Source organism: Tiliqua scincoides, chromosome 1 (genome assembly GCF_035046505.1).
Source record: "Tiliqua scincoides isolate rTilSci1 chromosome 1, rTilSci1.hap2, whole genome shotgun sequence".
Taxonomy (NCBI): Eukaryota; Metazoa; Chordata; class Lepidosauria; order Squamata; family Scincidae; genus Tiliqua; species Tiliqua scincoides.
The window spans coordinates 173,930,193-173,954,604 of record NC_089821.1 but is presented as its reverse complement, the minus strand read 5'-3'; positions in this window follow the sequence as shown (position 1 = coordinate 173,954,604).

The window sequence follows — 24,412 nt, the reverse complement described above, 5'->3', positions numbered from 1 at the left end:
TTTCTGCTGTTAGGCCAAAAAAAAAAAAAAAAAAAAGTAGAATAAATGAGGAAGCAGGAATTGCAACCCCAAAAGAACTCCTTAGCTACTGAAGCTAAGATACCACTTACGCTGATAGCACTAAAGCAGCATACGGGCAGCAACAGGGGCTTGTAACATTTTTTGTTCATAAAGAACTACTCTGCTAGGATTTTTCTCTCATAAACAGTTTATTCATGAGGAATGTTGCTCTTTGCATTCATATGCTGAGGGGATGTTTTTCCTGTTTCTGTACATCAGTGGGTCATTTGAGGGTTAACCATGGTCATGTCTTTGGCTACTAATATCCAGTTGTTGTTTTTTCCTTCTTCATCAATGTGTTAAGAAAGTTGTGAACTAACAGAATTTCTGTGAGAGAACCATTTTACTGGAGAAATGCAGGAATGAATGGCTCCCATAATGAGGTGACATCTCTTGCAGCAAATTCATACTGGATATGGATAAAAATAGCTTTTGAAGCTATTTGAAACATGCCCTCTCTCCAGAACATTCCAGAATTATTAGTCAGTGAGTCAATGAGATGACTTTCTGAGACATTTGGAGTTCTCTACCCCTGATAATTGGGTAAGAGGCACTTTTTCAACTGGGTGCTCCTTTTTTTTTAGCAGGGGGAGAGTAACTGGCCCAGCTCACCCCAGCACTGTCTGTTCTAGTGGCTGTCTGCTGGTATTCATTTGCATCTTTTTAGATTGTGAGCCCTTTTGGGACAGGGAGCCATTTATTTATTTGATTTTTCTCTGTAAACCGCTTTGTGAACTTTTAGTTGAAAAGCGGTATATAAATACTGTTGTTTTTTGTTTTGTTTTGTTCTCTAGAGGAAGAGCAGAATACAGTATCCAGAGAGGGGGAGGAGAATTCACCTTGTCACACTCACATGCGCGCACACATTCATTTTGGCAATTTACTTCATGCCTGATGGGATGGTTGCTTCGTTTCAACATAGATTCATTTTTTAATCATTACCAGTTGATTTCATTGAGCAAAATTCAATTCAAGGCAACTTTTTAATTTTTTTTTTAATAATTGGTTGGAATATTAAGGAAAGGAATGTCCTCAGCAAAAGGGGACGTAAGGAACTGAATTTCATTGGATTTCCACTCTAGAGGCAATTGAATTTTGATAATTTTGAAAGGTCCTGTTACATGATTTTGCATGAAACTCACAGATAATGTAGAGTTGCCTCTTGGTAAGGTCCCTGCTGAATTTCAAAATCTAACTGTTGGAATTTAGGATACTTCCATAAAAAGGATATTAGACGTTTGAGCTCATAATTGTTCTGTTTGTGCCCTTTTTACACCAAAGTCAAAGGAAATGCAGAGCTAAAACAGCTCCCTGAACAAAATCAGAAAGATAGACGCAGTATCTGCCTACATGGATTAATGGAGGCTTGTGCCAGCGATATCACTGGCGTAGGTCTGAGTTGACCCTTTGCAGCTACTGGGGCTTTCCCTGGGGCAAGGGGATAAATGTCACAAAGCAGATCTCCATCATCTGAAAATCCCCCACAGGACAGTATAGTCCACACTGACACTACTCCATTGCAACATGGGTATTTAGTTAGGTTTGGGCTGTTCATTGTGGTATAGAGATGAACCTCAGAAATAGTTTTAGAATAGCCAAGAAATAATAATGCTGTGCTACTAACACATGATGGCAGAATGTTTAATTTATCTTTCCAGAGAAGACCTCGGATTAAAAAGCTATCTCAACACTGAAGTGAATGGATTGTCCTCATCCTCTGACTTCCTCTTGTTTGTCACTTACTGTGTATCTGTACTTCTTGAGCCCAGCTCCTAGCAACCAGTTAATGCAGTCAAATTAAGAGCAAATCAGTGTCCTATTTGATCGTGCCTTTTGTGACGTTCACCCTTCAGCACAGTTCCTTTGTCCTTTTAATCTTGCAGATTAAATAAATTCATACGGGTGTAACATATGCAGTGTCCTAAAGCATATTCTTTTATGCAGAACTGCCTCAGAAATCTTAAAATTTTATTACCGTCTGACAAACTACATTTATTCAAGTGGTATTAAGATAGAGTGGTTGAAAGATGATCTCCATCCTTTCTCGTTTTTTTTAGAAAGATGGTATCAGAAGCAAAACAGAAGTGTATTATAGCTCAGTTTCCAGCTGTGTTTTCAGTTTAGCCTTAAAGTAGTTCTCTTTTTTTTCAAAGGTGCTAGATTGTGTATACACAGGAAAGTGTGAAATAGGTTATCTTGCCTTTCTCTTTGCTAACTAGCTTAAAAATGTGTTTTACATATACAGGGTGCCTCAATAAAAATGCACTGGCATAGTGTCAAATCTATTATGCTATAATTCACAGATATATTATTATAATTCATATAAACTGCATATTGTGTACAGAGAAGCAACCGCTTGACCCAGTTAATTAATTAGTTAGAACACGTGTTCAAAATGTCCCTCACTGATGTCAATTTATTTATTTAAAAGATTATTTAAAAGATTTATATCCTACCTTTCCTATGCTGAAGCAATGCACCACTGCCACACATCCCAATTCAAAGGACGACTTGAGCCGGCACAGGTCCTCTGCGTTGGCTGCTGGGTGTCGCAAACGTGCTGTCAAGTATGTTTGCACTGACTCAAGAGTTGGCTGGGCCAGCACAGACACCTGTGCTGGTTTGCCTGGGGCAGATCGCATCTCTGCACCAACTGGGGAAGGTAGGTTTGCACCAGGTGGCGCAGAGGGTGGGCATTTTGGGATAGGGAAGGGGATGTTTCTGGGTAGAGGAAGGCGGCACTTTGGAGGATCAGGCCCAAGAGGGGGATAGAATCAGTGGCTGCGGGAGCTCACTGTATCCTAACCTGGGCCTGGCAGCCTTAAACAGGATGCTTGGATTTGCACTAGCTAAATAGCTGGTATAGATCCAAGTAGCCCCATAGGGCAGACTGGGGTGTTACAAGGGTAAGGGGAAAAATACCCCCTTACCCCAAGGCAACCTTCATCAGCCTCCCAACCTGCATAGGATACAGTGCAGGCCACTGTGGCCTGGCTGTACTGGCGCAAGTTAGGATGGCACCTATAGTTGACTTACAGCCCAATATTCTGGTTTTCTGGTGGTGGGGTATGCTTCCTGAGGTGGCTTCCAGTAAGGTGCGACCTTGCAGTGTTACCAAAAGGGCTGTTTTGGTTTAGGGGAATTAGTACACTACCCTTTTTGGAACCTCAGGATCGCAGGCTAGATAACAAGACGGCGTAATGCAGAGAAATTCCCTTTTTTGCTTAAGGAGGAGACTGAGAGAAAGATAACCTTTTAATACAAGATTTTTATTACAAAAGCACAAAGGAAAACATAATGCACATTTCTTGGTTCTAGTACTTGAAAAGTGTAACCTAGCTTTATGGTGGTTGCATGTGACATGTATTTGGTGCATCCGAGGAAATTAGGAAAAGGGAAATTTGTAGGGAAGGATTTTAGGGGTCCCTGGTCTGCTAAACCCCATTGCTAACTAAAGATGGGGAGAGAAGGGGAGAAATAGATGGAAAAGAAAGAGGGCAAAGAGTTCCAGAATGCAAGATAGTTACCTGTCCTGAGGAGCAGATGGATGGGGGGGGGGAGTCCTGGTAGGAGGACCTCTGCCTTGGAGGGGCAGCCAGAGAGAGAGAGCACATGGCAGCCTTCTCTTAAAAGGGTTTTTGCTGACCCGGCGCTGGGCTGGGCACTGAGCTGGGGGAAAACTGCCACCACCAGGGTGTTCGGGGTCAGGATGTCCCTTATCAGCATATCAGCATAATTCAATGGGTCTAATGGCTGGCTTCCCTGGCTGGGGAAACTTACAATACGCAGTGATTGATTTAAACAATACAACCAGAGGAGACACTTAAGCAATGATTTTCTCTTTAGACTTTGTTGCTAAAGTCTTTGTAGCTCCTCTGTGTGTAGCTCCTCTGTGGATGCATGCATACAGACACCAACCATGTGGCTGCTGTTGGCCTTATCATTTGCATGCCGTCACTGTGGCATTCCACTGGCGGCCTTGCACTTCCACCAACAGAACACACATTTCACCAGTAGATCCATCAGTTAGGATTGGAATGCAACATACAAAATTTGAATGTTTTTCCAATGTTGCAAATGTCACCATCCAGCTTGGAAAAGTTAGCTTCCAACAATATCCAGGTCAACCTGGAATGTGCAGGGATGAATCATGCCTGGTTCAAACTAGCTTGCACTTATATGGTCTTCTGATAGCTCAAAATCCATCATTCTGATTAGTGGTTCTAAAGCAGGAAATTCCAGTCAGCTGCCTGTATCTCCCCTCAGCCAAGGTCAGATGGTTGGCCTTCATTGGTACAGGTGGGTGCCAAACTCAATGGAAAACAATTGTTTATCTCATAGCCCTTTGTTCACCTAGGGGCAGGTGTCAGCTACAGTTGCACTTCTAGTACCAACTCAGCCTGCTTCTGCCCATGTGCTGGTTACAGAAGTCAAGATGGCAGATTCACAATGTTGACTTATCTTAGCCAACACCATGTCACACATATATAGTGAGGTATATTAAGGTGAAGGTCCCCATTCACTACATGCCCTGAGTAATATTCTTCAGCAGAACCTTTCCCCAAAATTATTTCTAAAATTTTTTGCATCCCCCTTGAATTTTAAAATTTGGAGTAAATGTGCAGATTTCTGAAAACTATGTAATAGGACTTCTGCTTGGACTAGCAAATGAATAACAGTAGGCTTCTGTTTCATACGTCCCTAAGCAGTCACTAAATTTTCAAGGTAAATTAGGAAGTACTTACAGAGATGCAACCTCCAACCAATTTTGAGGACAACAAAACAAATCTATTAGTGTCGGTTCCCTGGGGGCTTCTGCACTTCCTGTGAAGAGCCCTATTTGAGTGATTGTACAGCAATATTGCCATTAGCATGGATGATATGTTCCTCAGAAATCAAGCTTTACATTGAACAGCCCTGCGGGGGGACATTGTTGATAATGAGGTCGGAAGCTAACACTGATTGGCCCTGTGTTACCCAGTATGCATTGGCTATAATAGCTGTCAATCACACCTAGGATGCTGTAGTGAAACCACTCTGATGGCAGCAGCGTTATGGGAGATATTCCCGCATTTCTAGAAAACGTACTTATCATAGCCTCTGTCCAATATCCCACCAGAGTATTGGGAGAACCTGTCTCTGGAACACTCTAGTGGGAAACGGCACAACAATGTAACAATAACAAACATTGTTTACAAACAGGTCCTTATTTACATGTACTGGGTTATTTCTTTTAAGGTCCATTTTGTGAAGAACGCGTGGAGCCATGCAGTTCTCAGCCTTGTCGGAATGACGGAGTATGCCACAATAATCCTCCTGGTTATGTCTGTGATTGTTCTGCTGGTTTCCTTGGTCACAACTGTGAAATAGATATCAATGAATGCTTATCAAGACCATGTCAAAATGGGGGCACTTGCATTGATATGGCAGATGTAAGTACAACTTCTAAGTTATAATTTTTTTAAAAAAATATTTCATATTTACGAATGAATTGCTACAATACTCTCTGTACATGTGGTGTTTACGTTTGCAGCATTGGCAGTAACAACGCAAAATTACTTTTCATGTTGTTGTTGTTGCTTAATTTGAGCTCATCAAAGCAAGTAAATTATTTGGGTATTTTCTCTCTACCTTGACAGAAAAAAAGTCATCTGAAAACATGAGGCTTTTTACACTCTTCTTTATTAGTTATTGATTGCATCCCATTGTTGCTTTTCCTTGTTACTGAAAGTGAAGTGTAAATTGAGGAGGAAGAAAAGATCTGATAATAAGGGCATATCTGAAAAGCATTATCTCCCTTTTCTTCTTCTTTCACTGGTATAATTTTAAAAGGCTCAAATAACAAATGAATAAACACTTTTAAAAGACACATTGTAAGGCTAGCTAATCATTGCCTAAGAAAGGAAGGAGGAGATATAAAGGAAATTACATGGACCACAACTTTATTGTGGATCTACAGAGGGTTTTTGGATGAAAAAGCCCAACCAGTAATATTGTCCTATGAATGTGCACCTAACTAATGGCCCAAACTTGCATTCTGCTCGACTTTACGGTGGTCACAAAAGGTAGTATGCCATTCAGTGCAGCTGGGCCATCCCTGCAAGTGGTGAGCAGCTGCAGCCATGCACCAGCAGCCTGCAAAGGACCAGTAAGTCAGCCTGGGGGATAGGCAGAATGGAGCAGGGAGGGGGAGGAATGGGGCAGGGAGAGGGAGTATTAAGGCCAGGAAGGGTGCGGTTTTGGCTGTGCTGATATCTCACTTCTTGGCCATGATCCCCCATCCCAGGTCCATTCGGACGCACCAGCAATTGGTGGCACAGGTCTGAATTGACCCATTCAGGTGGTTGAGTCTTATCCCCTGAGCAAGGGAACACATGTTTCCTTATCTGGAGGAGACCACAGGGAACGCCCCCCTCCCACAGGATGAAGTGCACCCTGCATTGATGCAGCTGCATCGGTGGGGGTGGGGTATTTAGATAAATTTGAACTCAGCCTACTGAGAAGTCAGGAGTCAGAAAGATGCTTTGTTTCCCCTGATGAATGACCTCGTCATGGTTCTCATCTGAGGAGAACCCTACATATAAATGGGAATCATATTTCCCTGACCAAAATATAATTTATGTTGTTTCTTTTTCCTTGGAAAGCATATCTGGCACCAGTGACGTCACTAGGGTTTGCGTCACTCAGTGCGGGAAGGCCAGCACGTCACCCCCATGTAGTGGGCAGGGCAGCACTCCAGGTGGTGGGTGTGGTGATCTACCACGTTTGTTTACTCGTGAGTAAACACGACCATGAGGCTTAGTTTCACTTTCCATAGGACTCAATGCATTCGACAGCTTGGAGGGAGAGACCTCCTTCTTGGGTGTTTTTTTGGGGCAGCATTCATTGGATCAGGCCCATTCGGGTGTTGTTAGATTCCGCTCAGCCTGCCCTTTCTGATGGACTAAGGCAAGTTCGACTACTCACGAGTAAACGCGCAATACAACTCACTTTCCATTGGGTGCCATGCATTTTTTGTTTTCTGGTTTTTTTGCCAATAACTTTTGATAGAAAGGAGATATTTAACTCTGGATTTTTGAATTGCATTCTGCTGGAAATTCCACATCCAATAGTATATAACATGATGGGGTTACTCCTAACCACTGTGATTTTAGTGCGTCACCCACCCCAGTGCGCATGACTCCCCCTTGCGCATCACCCGGTACTGCACACACCACCCACATCCACCTAGTGACGCCACTGTCTAGCACCTTGACATGGCTTACCTAAAAGTAACCTTTTTTACACTTCCTGATGTTCTATTGTAAGTGCCCTTACATGGACTGAAGGAACAGTTAACAGTTAACAGATAATTCATCACAGCATGGCAAATACCAGTGCCCATGTGGACACATACAGTTGAAACATTCACTAGGTGAAAATAATGGGATCAAAATCACCTCATGGTGATTTTACCATACCAAAACGAGCTATACTGCAGCAAAACAAGAGTACATTAAGTACCTTATTCTGTTTTCCCTTCCTTTCCTGTTTCAAGAGAGACACGCTATATAAACTTAAGAACATAAGAACAACCCCACTGGATCAGGCCATAGGCCCATCTAGTCCAGCTTCCTGTATCTCACAGCAGCCCACCAAATGCCCCAGGGAGCACACCAGATAACAAGAGACCTGTATCCTGGTGCCCTCCCTTGCATCTGACATAGCCCATTTCTAAAATCAGGAGGTTGCACATACACATCATGGCTTGTAACCTGTAATGGATTTTTCCTCCAGAAACTTGTCCAATCCCCTTTTAAAGGCATCCAGGCCAGATGCCATCACCACATCCTGTGGTAAGGAGTTCCACAGACCAACCACACGCTGAGTAAAGAAATATTTTCTTTTGTCTGTCCTAACTCTCCCAACACTCAATTTTAGTGGATGTCCCCTGGTTCTGGTGTTATGTGAGAGTGTAAAGAGCATCTCCCTATCCACTCTGTCCATCCCCTGCATAATTTTGTATGTCTCAGTCATGTCCCCCCTCAGGTGTCTCTTTTCTAGGCTGAAGATGCCCAAACGCCGTAGCCTTTCCTCATAAGGAAGGTGCCGCAGCCCTGTAATCATCTTAGTCGCTCTCTTTTGCACCTTTTCCATTTCCACTATGTCCTTTTTGAGATGTTGTGACCAGAACTGGACGCAATACTCCAGGTGTGGCCTTACCATCGATCTGTACAACGGCATTATAATATTAGCCGTTTTGTTCTCAATACCCTTCCTAATGATCCCAAGCATAGAATTGGCCTTCTTCACTGCCGCCGCACATTGGGTCGACACTTTCATCGACCTGTCCACCACCACCCCAAGATCTCTCTCCTGATCTGTCACAGACAGCTCAGAACACATTAGCCTATATGTAAGGTTTTGATTTTTTGCCCCAATGTGCATGATCTTACACTTACTGGTTGTGTAAAACTGGTGAAAGGAAATGAAATTATCCAATCTGCTTCCTACATACCAGCACTAAATACTGTATAGTTTAGTAAAAGTAGAAAAAAAATACAAAGTTACTCCTGACATAATTTTAGGGACATGATGATTTGAGGGGATCAAAATACTCCCCAAATCCCCCTTACAATACAATAGCACCTTTATTGGCATATAAAAATCCCCCTTACTATTTTCACACTTTTTAAAAAAAATCTGTTCATTGTCTTGCTACTCTCTGGTTCCTGCTGCTTCATTACCATTTTTTTTCCTCACTTGGTCTTCGTACTGATGTGATCGCATAGCTTATCAAACCTGGCTACATGATATTATCAAACCTGGCTACATGATATCAAACCTGGCTACATGATATGATAAAGGACAAACCAAGCCAATTCAGAGTGAGGGAAATGCATCCCGACCTGTATTTCCAGAGCTAACCATCATATTAATATTATCATTAATTAAATCAATTAAGATGTTATTACATTATTTTATTATAGTAAGAACATAATAAAAATAAAAAAGTACAGTTAATAAAAATAAATTAATTTCTTCAGTGACCCCAAAAGAAAGCTCCCGTAGTTTGAAGTCTTAGCAAGAAAAATAAGGGAAGTTCCGCGTTATATCAAATTATATAAAATTGTGAAATATGACCTGATAATATGGAGCAGATAATTCTGAACATTTAACTGTTTAGTGTCTTCCAAATTGATTTTACAGAGAATCTCTATAAAGAGTCAAGGCAGTCTTATCAGCAGCGTTCCAGAAAGCATAAATAAACCAAGATTTATGTTTGCAATTTGTAGTATGTAAAAGATTCTTCAGCTGAAGGGAAAAATGCCTCTTTCATTTTTCAGCACTGGCCCTCCGTGTGGCTTCCTTAGCTCCATTAATGCCTCATTTTATGTTATAGTGAGAGGGACGGATGCTGCATCATGGGTGGTGTCTTTTTCCACTTCCCCCTGGAAAGTGTGGCCTGTAGTTCTCTCTGCTAAACCGATTTTAGTTAACATCAATGGGGAAGCTGCTTCCTGGGAGAAAATGGTTGGCAAGTTCTCCTCCCCAACTGCTCTCACTTCAGAAATCACCCCCACATTATTTTCTAGTACACTTTGGGGATTTGTGCTTTTTGCAGTTCTTCCCTCCTTCCGTTATTGCTGATTGGGAACTCCAAGCATTGCTAGAATACATGCTCTAGCAATGATAATGTTGGAATTTTAGAAAAACTACTTTTTAAAAGCATCTAACTTTTGTAGGATGTGGTGTGTACCTGCCTGCCAATGTTTGTAGGCAAATTCTGTGAAAACCTGGTGACGGCCTGTGAGCCATCTCCCTGCCTGAATAATGGTACATGCATCGATGAAGAGCAGACTTATCAATGCAGGTAAGATGGTTTTTAAACATTTTTTTTTCATTCACGAAATCATACAACATTGTTTACAAAAAGTTGTCAGAAGCAAAGAAGGCATAGGAAAGGTAACACTTTCATTTTTAATAAGGTCTGCTTACTTATCAGTGATGTAGGATATGGAGCCCAGCATTTCTAAGGGAAAATGGAAGACTAAAAGAACTGAAGCCTGGAAGGTATTTTATGTTGTTTCATCTTGAATTCTGTAAGATAAAATATGTACTGTCCTGATTTACAGAAAAGCAAGTGAAGCAAGTTGGAAAGGAAATTATTTTTTTCAGAGTATATATGACATTGAAAAGAGAGACCGGACATTCTTAATTCATAGATTTATGAGTATCATAGTCTAATTCATCAATCAATGTTTTAAAAATAGGTCTGTGCTTTTTTTTTAAAAAAAAAAAAAGAAGATATTTTTTGCAAATGAGAGATGTAGCTCAGATATATGGATATCTAATTCTACATTTTTATATAGATTTATAGACTTTTTCTTCACACCATTAAGAAGTACAATTTGTACTCTTCACACTTGCTTGACTTTTATTTGGCTATCTTAAAGTGGGTTCTGTGGAGCATTTTTCAAGTGCAGTAAACAAATTCAAATTTTTAGAGTATTAATAAAAGCTGAATATTAAAACCTGTGGTACATAAAAGGATAGCAACACATTAGGTGTGAACTTACAAAGTCCAGGCATTTGATGGATGAGTTCAATGCAGCCCCATAGTCAGAAAACACAGGTCATGGTTCAGGATGTAGACTCGCCTCCCTGCATTACAATCTCTGCACATGAACTGGAGGTTGTCCATGACTTTGTGTACCTTGGCTCAACGATCTCCGACACTCTTTCTCTCGATACTGAGCTAAACAAACGCATCGGTAAAGCAGCTACCACGTTTTCCAGATTCACAATGAGAGTCTGGTCCAACAAGAAGCTGATGGAACATACAAAGATCCAGGTCTACAGAGCTTGCGTCCTGAGTACACTTCTGTACTGCAGCGAGTCATGGACTCTGCTCACAACAGGAGAGGAAACTGAACGCTTTCCACATGCGCTGCCTCCGACTCATTCTCGGCATCACCTGGCAGGACAAAGTTCCAAACAACACAGTCCTGGAATGTGCTGGAATCCCTAGCATGTATGCACTGCTGAAACAGAGATGCCTGCGTTGGCTCGGTCATGTCATGAGAATGAATGATGGCCAGATCCCAAAGGATCTCCTCTATGGAGAACTTGTGCAAGGAAAGCGCCCTACAGGTAGACCACAGCTGCAATACAAGAACATCTGCAAGAGGGATCTGAAGGCCTTAGGAGTGGACCTCAACAAGTGGGAAACCCTGGCCTCTGAGCAGCCCGCTTGGAGGCAGGCTGTGCAGCATGGCCTTTCCCAGTTTGAAGAGACACTTGGCCAACAGTCTGAGGCTAAGAGGCAAAGAAGGAAGGCCCATAGCCAGGGAGACAGACTAGGGACAGACTACACTTGCTCCCAGTGTGGAAGGGATTGTCACTCCCGAATTGGCCTTTTCAGCCACACTAGACGCTGTTCCAGAACCACCTTTCAGAGCGCGATACCATAGTCTTTCAAGACTGAAGGTTTCCAACGTGTAGTCTGAAAATACTCCCAACTTGAAATATTCATAGACTACATGAATGAGCAGCCAAACTGACTTTGTGGAGATTCTAAGCTTTCTTAGTGAAGTGGTAACACAGGGATGAACTACACACTACACTGTAGGATAATGATGACAATAGAGTTGGCTCCAGGTCCATTCACACACTACTCAGTTTGCGACCATGGTGATGTTGCTAAATGCCTGGAGGATGTTCACATTATAATCTGATTATTTCTGGTGCAGATTGGGTAGGATTCACCGTCACTAGCAAAGGCGTTTGCCAACTTTAATCCCATCACTTGTTGAGAGGCAAGTTCTCTCAGATATCTACTGAGTATTATTGAATGCTTTTATGTTAGTTATAAATGTGAATTGCAGAATACAACCAGGCCCTGGAGAAAAATAGTGATTCTGTCTCCAAATATTGTTTTTAAGAACAGCCCCACTGGATCAGGCCATAGGACCATCTAGTCCAGCTTCTTATATTTCACAGCGGCCCACCAAATGCCCCAGGGAGCACACCAGATAACAAGAGACCTCATCCTGGTGCCCTCCCTTGCATCTAGCCTTCTGACATAGCCCATTTCTAAAATCAGGAGGTTGCGCATACACATCATGACTTGTACCCCGTAATGGATTTTTCCTCCAGAAACTTGTTCAATCCCTTTTTAAAGGCGTCCAGGTCAGATGCTGTCACCACATCCTGTGGCAAGGAGTTCCACAGACCAACCACACGCTGTGTAAAGAAATATTTTCTCTCGTCTGTTCTAACTCTCCCAACACTCAATTTTAGTGGATGTCCCCTGGTTCTGGTGTTATGTGAGAGTGTAAAGAGCATCTCTCTATCCACTCTGTCCATCCCCTGCATAATTTTGTATGTCTCAATCATGTCCCCCCTCAGGCGTCTCTTTTCTAGGCTGAAGAGGCCCAAACGCCGTAGCCTTTCCTCATAAGGAAGGTGCCCCAGCGCAGTAATCATCTTAGTCGCTCTCTTTTGCACCTTTTCCATTTCCACTATGTCTTTTTTGAGATGCGGCGACCAGAACTGGACACAATACTCCAGGTGTGGCCTTACCATAGATTTGTACAACAGCATTATAATATTGGCTGTTTTGTTCTCAATACATTTCCTAATGATCCCAAGCATAGAATTGGCCTTCTTCACTGCTGCCGCACATTGGGTCGACACTTTCATCGACCTGTCCACCACCACCCCAAGATCTCTCTCCTGATCTGTCACAGACAGCTCAGAACCCATCAGCCTATATCTAAAGTTTTGATTTTTTGCCCCAATGTGCATGACCTTACACTTACTGACACTGAAGCACCTCTGCCATTTTGTTGCCCATTCTGCCAGTCTGGAGAGATCCTTCTGGAGCTCTTCACAATCACTTCTGGTCTTTACCACTTGGAAAAGTTTGGTGTTGTCTGCAAACTTTGCAACCTCACAGCTCAGCCCTGTCTCCAGGCCATTTATGAAGAGGTTGAAAAGCACCGGTCCCAGGACAGATCCTTGGGGCTCACTGCTTTTCACCTCTCTCCATTGTGAAAATTGCCCATTGACACCCACTCTCTGCTTCCTGGCCTCCAACCAGTTCTCAGTCCATGAGAGGACCTGTCCTCTAATTCCCTGACTGTGGAGTTTTTTCAGTAGCCTTTGGTGAGGGACTGTGTCAAATGCCTTCTGAAAGTCCAGATATATAATGTCCATGGGTTCTCCCGCATCCACATGCCTGTTGACCTTTTCAAAGAATTCTATAAGGTTCGTGAGGCAAGACCTACCCTTACAGAAGCCATGCTTATTCTCCCTCAGCAAGGCCTGTTCATCTATGTGTTTTAAGATCCTATCTTTGATGAGGCATTCCACCATCTTACCCGGTATGGATGTTAGGCTGACCGGCCTATAGTTTCCCGGGTCCCCCCTCTTTCCCTTTTTAAAGATAGGCATGACATTTGCTATCCTCCAATCTTCTGGCACTGTGGCTGTTTTGAGGGACAAGTTGCATATCTTAGTCAAGAGATCTGCAACTTCATTCTTCAATTCCTTAATAACTCTTGGGTGGATGCCACCGGGCCCGGTGACTTATTGATCTTTAATTTATCAATGAGGTCTGAAACATCTTCTCTTTTAACCTCTATCTGACTTAACTCCTCGGTCAGGAGGGGCTGTTTGGGCAGCGGTATCTGCCCGAGGTCTTCTGCCGTGAAGACAGCGTTTTTGAGTAAATGCTGGACAGCGTTGGTCACCAATTGGAACCTAAACAGTGAACAAAATTTCAAAAAAAGATGTTCCCTGAAGTAATACTGAGTTGGTGTTCCCTGATAACTGCAACAATAGTCTCAGAGGAAAAACTCTTGCATGACACTTGTTATAAAAATTACAGCCCAATGGTATTCAGCACAGGAGCAGTGGCTCCAAAAGGCTACCACTCAGCACTAACATTTCCAAAGAGGCAGCCAATTCATGGGATGTAAATTGGCAACCTAGATTTTTGAATTCAATGTGCTTTCTCATGACCCAAACCTATACTGGGCAACTGCCAGCACTGAACTCCAGCACCGGCACTGAATGTCACAATTGTGCTGTAAGGCACACCCGTGACACCATGGGAGGAGTTGGTGCTGGCTGGACACTGCCCAGAGCTAAGAAGAGCTCTGGACAGCAATGAGGGCCTCGGGGGTGAGGGGAGGCGTTCTGGGACTGGGGGAGGAAAGTGTGGGGGGGAGGGGTAGGAGACTGGTGGAGCCCTGCTCCACCAGATCCTATGTTCCATGTTGGGCTGAAAAGCCTGACAAGGGGGTTTCTCCAGTTTGTGCCAGCAAAATAGCCAGCGCAGACTGAAGGAGACCCATTGCAGCCCTGCGTCCTTACTTGGGGAAAGGGGGCAAAAGTCCCTTTCTCCCGAGGAATATTAAATCCAGCCTGTGCTTATTTCTCCAGACCTCTGAATAGAATTAGTGTCCAATTCTATCCAGCACAGGAGCACTGACCAAACAGCGTATGCTCTATCCTGAGCTGGATTTGAGCAGGCTGGAGGTCTCCTCAGAGTAAGGGGATATTCATCCCCTTACCCTGAATAGAGCCCCAGCCTGCTCAGTGAGGTTTCTGGGAGCTGTGCCAGCAATTCAGCTTATGTGGATCCGAGAAGCCTGTGTCAGGCTTTCAAGCCTGTGAGGGGGAACGGATTCAGCGGAGGAGGCTTCAGCCATTCACATCTTGCTCCCAGGCCTGCCTCACCTCCATTCTGCCCCCCCCCGCCCAGGAACACCTTCCCTGCTCTCCCGCCACCATCCTCACACCCCTACACCGCTTGGTGCTTACCTTGTCTCCTCCAGTGACCAGGGGTCCAACTGCAGCGTAGATGGGGAAGAACAGTCCTCCCCATTGGCACTACTTTTTGTACTGCAAACGTTCTTTATGGTACACTTGCAACACCCAGCACTGGTCCTCAGGCAGTATTGAATGGGGCTTCCTGTGGTGATTTTGTTATCTTATCAAGGCTATGCATGCATAGCAACCTGAAGTAAGATGGGGTTAGCAAACCCATGTGCTGCACCCATTGCAAATGGGGTGTGCCTTGGAATAGCTACTTCCACATATGTACATTCAAGAAGGTGCATTCAGGACCTAGTAATATTGTTGTCTGTCCCACTGCCATCCTAATCCTTATCAGCTATTCCAATCTCCTTATTGTATTGCATACCCATGGAACTCTAGATCGAATGCGTAAGATGTGGCTCACATTAACTTGTTATTGCTAACAACTTCCAGCCATCAAAGCTTTCACTTAAATAAGTTGGATATTGCTTAAGGTGCTACAAGATCCTTTGTTGTTTTGGCACTGCTTTGTTCTTTTCTATTATTTTATATAGTCTGACAAATGAGTGTAATACTGGAGTGTTTTGCATCATGCTTTTTTAAGAACTACAAATTATAGTCTGTTTCGTTCCATCTTTCTGGTTTGGGCTGTAGTTCATTACTTACCTCTGCTCATTCGGAAGATGTTTTGCTACCTATATCCATCACCCTCTACCTATTTATTTGGAAACAGTAGTTTTCTATTCAAAACATATAACCAAACAGATTCCATTTAATTTTCCTCACTTCAGTCGTGATATATGACTACATCGTATCCTAATTTCATCCTTTTGGTCTTTATATCCTGCACAGCCTTGTGTTAAGAATCCAATATAGCATTTTCCCCCTCAAATGTCAAAACTTAAGGGGGAAAATAGATAGTTAAGGGCTAGCTGTATCCATCACAATAGATTAAAGTAATTCTTTATCTGCTTTTGATTTCCACATTTTCTAGAGCACTAAAATACAAAGCAAGAAAGGATTTTAGGAACAAGGGATTAAAACATAAAAACTTCTCGCTTTGCCAGCAACTTCTTGAATGTCTGTTAATTCTCAAGTTTTTTGACTGTTTAGAAACACAAGCCTAAAAATGCTTTCAGAATAACAAAAACAGATATTTGGGAAGTACAGTCCAATGCACACCTACTTAGAAGAAAGACCTATTGAGTTCAGTTGCACTTACTTTCATATAAATTAGGACAGAAATGCAGCCTATGAGTGAATAAATAGAACACGATGGTGCATGAATAATTTGCAGGCTGAGGCCCTGGGAAGCATGACTGCCTACTAAGGGCCCAATCCAATCCAACTTTCCAGCTCCAGTGTAGCCACAATGCAGCCCCTGTGGTATGGGAATACAGGCACCCATACCTTGAGAAGGCCCCAGTGACTGCCCCTCCACCACAGGATGCAGCACACACCCCACTGGCACAACTGCACCAGCACTGAAAAATTGGATAGGATTGGGCCATAATATGGGAGGTACACATGCCTGAGTCACAGCAATATGCAATATATGCATCCCATTAATCCCTGAGTCAACCAGGGACAGGAAAGGGAAACTCAACATCAATCCCTTCCTTAGAATTTCTCTAGCACAACTTCATTTGTATTGCTTGACATGTTCTTTGATACATTTGTCTTCATGTGCCTATGGAGCATGACCCAGGCCAGTCTAATGGCATTTTGCTTGGGCTGGTGGCAAGGAAGCATCTGGTCCCACAGGCCTAACTTTGGTTCATCAGAGCAACACATACACACTTAGGAGAAGCCCTGTTTTAGAAAATGCCATTACCGCCCACATCTTGCTTGTAAACAAGACCACATTCTGGAAGCCTTCTGACTGACACAGAAGTAGCACTCGAATAATGTTCATAAATTGGAACATTTATGTTCCATATATGCTGCTATGGAGCAGAGATGCTGGCTTTCATCTTAAAAGAGAATCTATAATTATAATTAAGTGCATAAAACAATAGCCATGCCATTATCCTCTGCAGAAGCCCTAACTATTGTTTTCTCATGGCCAGTATATGTCATTATTGACTACTGTTCATAGTTATTCTATAATGATCATTAGCTAACTGTTCTAAATCTCATTTGTCATTGTGTTTCTCCATTTCTTAGTAATAGAGCCATCTATTCTAATAGCCTTCTAAAGCCTTTGTACAGAGTTTACTGTTCAGTATCTGTTTAGCTCAAGGTTGATTGTATTCATGAGCTTCTAGCAGGTTGTACTGAAAGCAGACATAGAGGATTTTAAACAATAAAAGACAAAACCCATATTTTGTCACCCAAGTGAAACTAATCTGGCTTCAAATAACTGATTGACAATTAATGGTATTAATGTGTCATTGTTTGTTTTGTTTTTGTACATTGTAGCCAAATAATAACAGAAACTATATTCTTATTAGGAGAGCATTATTTGGTGGAAGTATGGAAGCTAATTAAACAGAATTAGCATTTCAAAATTCTAGTCTTCTGAAATCTGCTGTTATATTTACAGCTGCATGCCAGGATACACGGGAAAGAACTGTGAGGAAGTAATTGACTACTGCAGAATGCTCAGCATCGAGTGTCTGAATGAAGGATTGTGTCTCAATGTAATTGGAGGATTCAGTGTAAGTAATTTAATATGGTAAATGTATTCAGTGGTTCAAATATATGAACACTTCAGCCAACCACAGCCTTAGAAATATGGTGCTCAGTTTGTGACTTTTTCTTTTTTTCCCCTTTCATTTTTTGGGGAAGGGAAGGGCAAGAAAGAGCAACACATTTATGTACTTGTTATATACTTCAGTCAATAATGCAAGAAGTATTAACTCTGGTAATATGGATTTTTTTATTACTTGTCTTCTGGGATTCTGCTTTAAATAGTATCAAATAACTGGACAACAGTTTTTTTCTTTGCAAGAATATATGGTTAATTTGTGGACCAGTGCCATAAACTCACTTAGAAGAAAAACCACATCTAGGTCATAATATTAATTCTAATAAAAAGACTTTTGAATGAACTGTAGTATTTTCTTTTTACCAGAAGGAAGTCAGCAACTTAGGGCACAATCCTAACCAGGTCTACTCAGAAGTAAGTCGTATTTTGTTCAATGGGGCTTACTCTCAGGAAAGTGTGGTTAGGATTGCAGCCTCAGTTGACCACTTAACCAAATTTTAACATAATGAGGTGCAATCCCAAAAGCACCCTAGGCTGATACAAGTCCTTTGCACTGGCCCAAGACACTCATGAAAGTACTGTAAAACACTTTTGCGCCGTCTCTGGAAGAGGGAGGCAGATGCAAGCCCTGCGTGGCCCCCCTAAGTCATGAGTCTGCACTGGCCAACCTTGGCCGGTGTGGGGGTCTGGGGATGCATGGGGAGGGTGGGAGGGAGGCATTTCAGGTGTGGGAGGGTGGGGGCAGGCCTGTGGGCAGGCGAGGGGTAAGTGGGGACAGGGACAGGATCTGGCAGTCATTCTTGATCCTAACCCCATTCCTGGGCAGCCCAGGGTATCTCTCAGCTGCTTGGATCTGCGCCACCTCATTAGGTGGCACAGATCCAAGTAGCCCGATTGGGCTGCTGCAGCATGAAATGGGCTAAGGGGAAGTGATTTCCCCTTGCACCAGACTGGGCCACTTTTGTCCACAACCCTGCTTTGGATGCGGGGCAGGTTAAGATTGGGCTGCCCATCAGATTTCATGCCGGTCCAATAATAAGACTTTTAATACATCTTTGTTCCTTTCTTTTTTGAACATCTGGAAATTTACAAGTTACAAAATCAATATACACTAATCACAAAAAAAGTATAGGAATGATATCAGTTGAAAAGAGCAAGTCTCCTTCTCCAAAGCAAGACTTGATTATAACTGTCCTCTATAATAACAAAAAGAAACAATATAAATAGATCTCTCACTTCTAACATCGCAATTCAAAAGAAAACTTGTGCCAACTCAGGCCCTCTGCACTGCTGATCCCATCTCCCTTCCAGCCTGATCCTCTCCCCATCCAGAAATGCCCCCTCCCCACCTCCGGAGTCAGGAGTCAGCCAGGCCACCATAGAGGCCCATGCCAGCTTGCATGCACCAGATCCAGTTCCAGCACCAACTGAAGAAGGTAGGTTTGCTATAAGTGGCACAAGGGGTGGGAGACAGTGGCAGGAGGGCATTCCAGCACCGTATCCTAACTTCCACTCCCAGACCAGGCAGCCTTACATGGGCTGCTCAGATTTGCACCAGCTAAATAGCTGATGCAGATCCAAGCAAACCCCTTAGGGCAGGATGGTGTGTTACATGGTAAGGGGAAATATGTCCCCTTTTCCCAAGTGGACTTCCAGCAGCCTCCCAACCTGTGTAGGGTACAACACAAGCCACTGCGGCCTGGCTGTTCCAGCGCAGATTAGGATTGTGCCCTGAATCTAGAAGCAGGACAGGGAAACCAAACCCACCAACTTGCTTTTGTAACTGAGATAACCTCATCATCAATTTAGGATTGACTAAGATATAACGCTGCTGCCTTTACTATTCACCTCCTTGTGTTTTCTTTTTTCTTCTCATGTTGTCTGTTAAACACTTCTGCCTCTTTAGTTCAATGAAAAACTTGTAATAGGTTGTGGTGAAATGTGCAGACCAGAAAATAGTAAAGTGAGATCTGAAATTATGTACGTCTGGGTCAGAGGTTACACTTCCTTGGGAATGTGGGTATTCCCAGGTATATGTGCCCAGGTAGAATCATTATTAGCCTCTACCTGGATACAGCACAACATGTTAAGCACCTTTTAGGATAATCTTACACATGTCTACTTAGAAGTAAGTCCCATTGTGTTCAATTGCACTTACTCCCAGAAAAATGAATATAGGACTGCAGCTTTTGAATCTGTAATTATCAGAGTACACTGAAAAGGAAGGACAGAAAAATCATCCTTGAATCTTTGTAAATTATAACAAGAACCTAACTTTCATGGGTATTACAGCTGATTTTAAAATAAAAATTGTTTTCCTAAGCTTTCTCTCACTAACTGCATGAAAGTGGGCAGAAGACATGGTTGGTGCCTTTATACATGCTCTCCTCTCCCCCCCTTTGTTGGTTTGCTGATTATTTTTTATCCAACAGACATAATATTGTTGCAATTTCAGCAAAGCCAAGGAACACCATTTAGCTGTTTTCACATGTTTATTTTCCAAGCTCATTTACAGCAGGCAATAAAATTAATAACGGTATAAGGATTAGAATGTATAAGTGGTTTTATTCATTCAAGCATGCTATTCATGTGACATTGAAAGAAACGCTGATATCGAAGTATATCAAGTTAGCGGGGGGGGAGGGGAAGAGAGAGAACCTACAGTGAAAGCTTTCAACTAAAAGCAAACCATTTAATGTAAGAGCAAAAACATGTAGCAGAAGGTAAGCTCTTTATATGACGATCACAGAAAAGATTGTTTTGTGATGGACGTTGTTGAAAAGCCCTCCAAACGCATGCTTCTCACTCAATATGTGGAGCAAGGCAAGGCAAGGGTGTAACTTTCTGAACAGAAAGAGCTAAATGCGCTGGCACAGGGAAGGCTGAGCTTCTTTGCCTGAGAGAAGAGACTAGTGGGATACTATATATGCTTGGAAACCAACATGACAGGCCTTGGGGACTGACAAATAATGCCGGTCAGACAAAGTAGGAGAAGCGTGAAGAAGGGGATTAAAGGACTTGGCACGAATTATTGGTATTTTTGTTGAGGATGAATATTGTGCTGAAACACAGTGCACAAGGAGACACAAACAAGCCAGGATTAAATTATCCCACTTGTTTTCTCCCTGTGACAGTCCCTGATGTGGCATCTTTATCTGGGGCTGTAGGCAGCTGCACTTGCCTTAATCCACCAACTTTAAGGATGGCTTTCTCTGCCATTTATAACCACTGCCCAGTTTTTCCTTTTTTTCTCCCACTTGGTTTTTGGTTCCTCTTTGCTCTTAAATTCTTTTTCTTCTTTTATCCAGATGGTGCCTGTGTGTGTATTCACATGTAGTCTCTATAATGGCCACATAAAGGTGGGATAAAAATATAGTAAATAAAAACTGTGGGCTGTAAAAAAAAAAAAAACCTCCATAACATTATGAATTAATATTATATGGATGAGTTGAAAAGACATGCTCATAGGCCTACATTTTAGTTGTTGCTCCCAGTTCTCGTCTAGATTATGAATAATGCTTTTGGAGTGCACATAGAATCTTAGAGTTGAAAGGTGCCTGAGAGATCATCTAGCCCAACCACCTTCTCAGTGCAGACAACTGCTACACAATCCCTGGCACATGGTTGTCCAGTCTCTGCTTAAAAACTTCCAACAAGGCATAGCCCACTACTGCACAAGGCAGGGCCAGACAGACAATTAGGAAAGATCATAACCTTCCCATCTTTGCTGCTTCAGCCATTAGCAATTAAACGGGAGAAAGTAGTCAGATGTGCACATAAGCACGATTTTGTTTGGTCAGTTTAAGATACGTATTTTTTCTGGTCAGGAGTTTCAGGAGAGGTTGTGAGACGGAGCAGCAAATACAACTTCCTTGGTCTGAATCTTGCATCTGCCATAAACTCACTAGTTAGCCTTAGGCCATACTTTACAACCTGGTTCTAACAGGCCAGGCCACTGGCAGAAAGTGCATTCCATCAGTAGAAGTGCTGGCCTACCAGCAGAAGTAACATTCTGCCAATATGTGCAGTGAGGCCAGAAGCACAGATGGCTGGCAGTGTCGCACATGAACCATCAGGAGGCCTCGCATTAACAGCATAGGTAACCCAGCAGCGGAGATGGAGTGGAGGAAACAGGGGGAGAGACAGGGGAGTTTCAGGGTGGGGAGCGGGCAGGGAGAGGAGAGGGAGGTGGATTAGGGGAGGGAGGGGGGCATGTGCCAGTATCCTTAGCTTCCTCCTTTCCCCCTTCCCTATCTTTTACTCACCTTAGTTCTACACCAGTAAAATAGCTGGCATAGATCTGATGAGGTTCATTGGGGTAGTGCTGCCTTACTCCAAGGTAAGGAAATGAAAGTCTCATTATCTGAGGAGCCCTTCAGACTGGGATAGGCAGCAGTGGCTCGTGCTACATAGTATCTCCCCTCCCAGGCCCAATCTGTAGACATGGGTCCATGTGGACTTGTACAGCTTGTGCAGATCTGAGGAGACTCATTGTGCAGGTTGGACCAATGTCCTTTTACCTCAAGGAGACCTCCAGCCTGCAAAATCCCCCTGCAGGATGCAGCACAGCCCACACTGGCTCTGCTGCACCACAGCGCGGGAATGTGCACTGAATTGGGCTGCGGATGGAGGAGGAGCTCTGGCTCAAGTGGTGGAGCTGCAGCCTTGTATGCCTGAAGATCTGGGAATCTGGGGAGCCACTTTGATACTACCAGAAATATCTGAGAGCTGTCAACACGCTTATAATATGATGGGCAGACCCGCAATGAGAGAGAGAGGAGTTGCTGTCAGCCTTGTGTGGAAGGCAAAGCAGCCAAAGGGGGGCCAGACAAGAAGGAATCCAGCTGGAATGAAGGTGTTCTACAAAAGATTAGAACAACTGTAAAAATTCCTATAGGGGTTTAGAAAAGCCTGCCTATGTAAACCACCTTGAATTAAAGTCTGAGGAGAAATTTGATGACCAAGAAAGGCGATATATAGATATCAATACTGATACCAATACCATGAAGCGCCCAGATGACAATCCATTAGCCATATCATCTGCAGAGAGGGGTGAAGAGCCACTGCAGGTTTCTGCATAACTAGGAGCAGGTAGCCCTGATGCAGAACATCGTTCTTTGTTTCTTCTGCCCCTTGCTCCGTGAAAAAAAGGATACTTGAGCTTTGCTTAGGGAGCAGGGATTTAAGACCTACTTCTGGCTACTGTTCAGAAAATTTAATGACCATTCATTTGAACCCATTCCTCAGTTTGAGAAACCAGGGAGAAACAGGACTTGATTGGACAGATGGACCACTTGAGAAACAGAGCATAAAAGTAAAGATCTTTTAGTTTCACAAAGTCCTGCTGTGTTAACTTCTACCAGTTAATATTGATTTACCAATTATTGCCACAGAGCATGCTATTGATGAACTTCAGTATGCTTCTCAACAGCGGTAAAACTGGAAAACGGGGCCTGATGAGGATAATCACTGCTGAAGTTCCAAAGAATGCTTGATCTCCTTTACTTTCTTTTCTCTTAAGTATATTTTGTTAGAAATCCAGAAGTTGTTGCTTCCTGTGTTATAGGGCCATTCAGTATTAAGCAACATATAACCCAGCAGCCAGGTCCCAACGGCCCCTTCTCACTTGTAAAGTTTCCTCAGGAGCAATTGACTGAAAAAGAATAGAAAAGACAGAACCAACTGCTTAACAGTCTAATCCTAAACTGCCCGGCACCCAGAGGAGCAGCGGCACTGAAATGGCTACCGCTCCATCCTATGGGGCCTATGGCAGCTGCCAGACTCTCCTAGGGAGGACATTTGTCCCCTTCCCCCAGGTAAGGGCGCAGGCCCTAAAACAGGTCTCTTCCAGTCTGTGCTAGCTATTTTGCCAGGGCAAACTAGAGCAGCTCTGTGTTGGGCTGAAAAGCCTGACTTGGAGCAGGGGATCCAGCAGAGCAGGGCTCCACTGGTCCCATCCCCTACCCCGGGAATGCCTACCCTGTCAAAGGCTGCAATCCTAAACATGATTACAAGGGAGTACATCCCACTGATCATAGACTTACAGCCCAATCCTATCTGCCACCATGCTCTGAGGATAATCAGATGGTAAGTTAAAAGCTTACCTCTAGGTATGTTTTCTGGATGCCTATGGGTCTCCTTGGACTCATGCCAGTTATTTTGCTGATGCATGTCCAATGAGAGGAAGCACAAGGCAGGCTAGAAAATCAGGAATAAGATCTGGCATGCCCTACAGTCTGCTCTTCACCCCTTCCCTCCCCCCGTCCTGCCCTGGAGCACATTCAAACTTCCCCCTCTCCGCCCCCATTTCCAACTTACCAACCATGGCACAGTCTCCAAGAGCTGCTGGCACACACACACTGCACTTCTGGTTGATTGTGCAAGCGACCCGGAAGTGCTTAATGGTATTCCAGCTTTCCTGCCCCACAAAGGGCCTTGGGATGCCAAAGCTTGATTTCCAGCAGCATAAATCCCAGATAGGATTGGGCCGTTGCTTTGAGTAAACATGCATAGAATTGCACTGTAAGTGATTTACAGCCCAATCCTATCCACACTTTCCTGGGATTAAGCCCCACTTACTCTAATGGGACTTCTGAGTAGGCATGCATAGGATTGGGCTGTTTGGGCACAATCCTGAGGTGGGGCAAGTCCCTTGCACCGGCCAAAGAGTGTTGTGAAAGTGCCATAAAGCGCTTTCACGCCACTCTCAGGGTAGATAGACCGGCGCAAGGACATGCACTGGCCTCCCTGTGCCAACTTGAGCCCAAGCGTCCAGTAAGTTTGCATTGGCTGAGCTCAGCTGGCACAGGGGTTGGGGGGGGAAGGTGTAGGAAG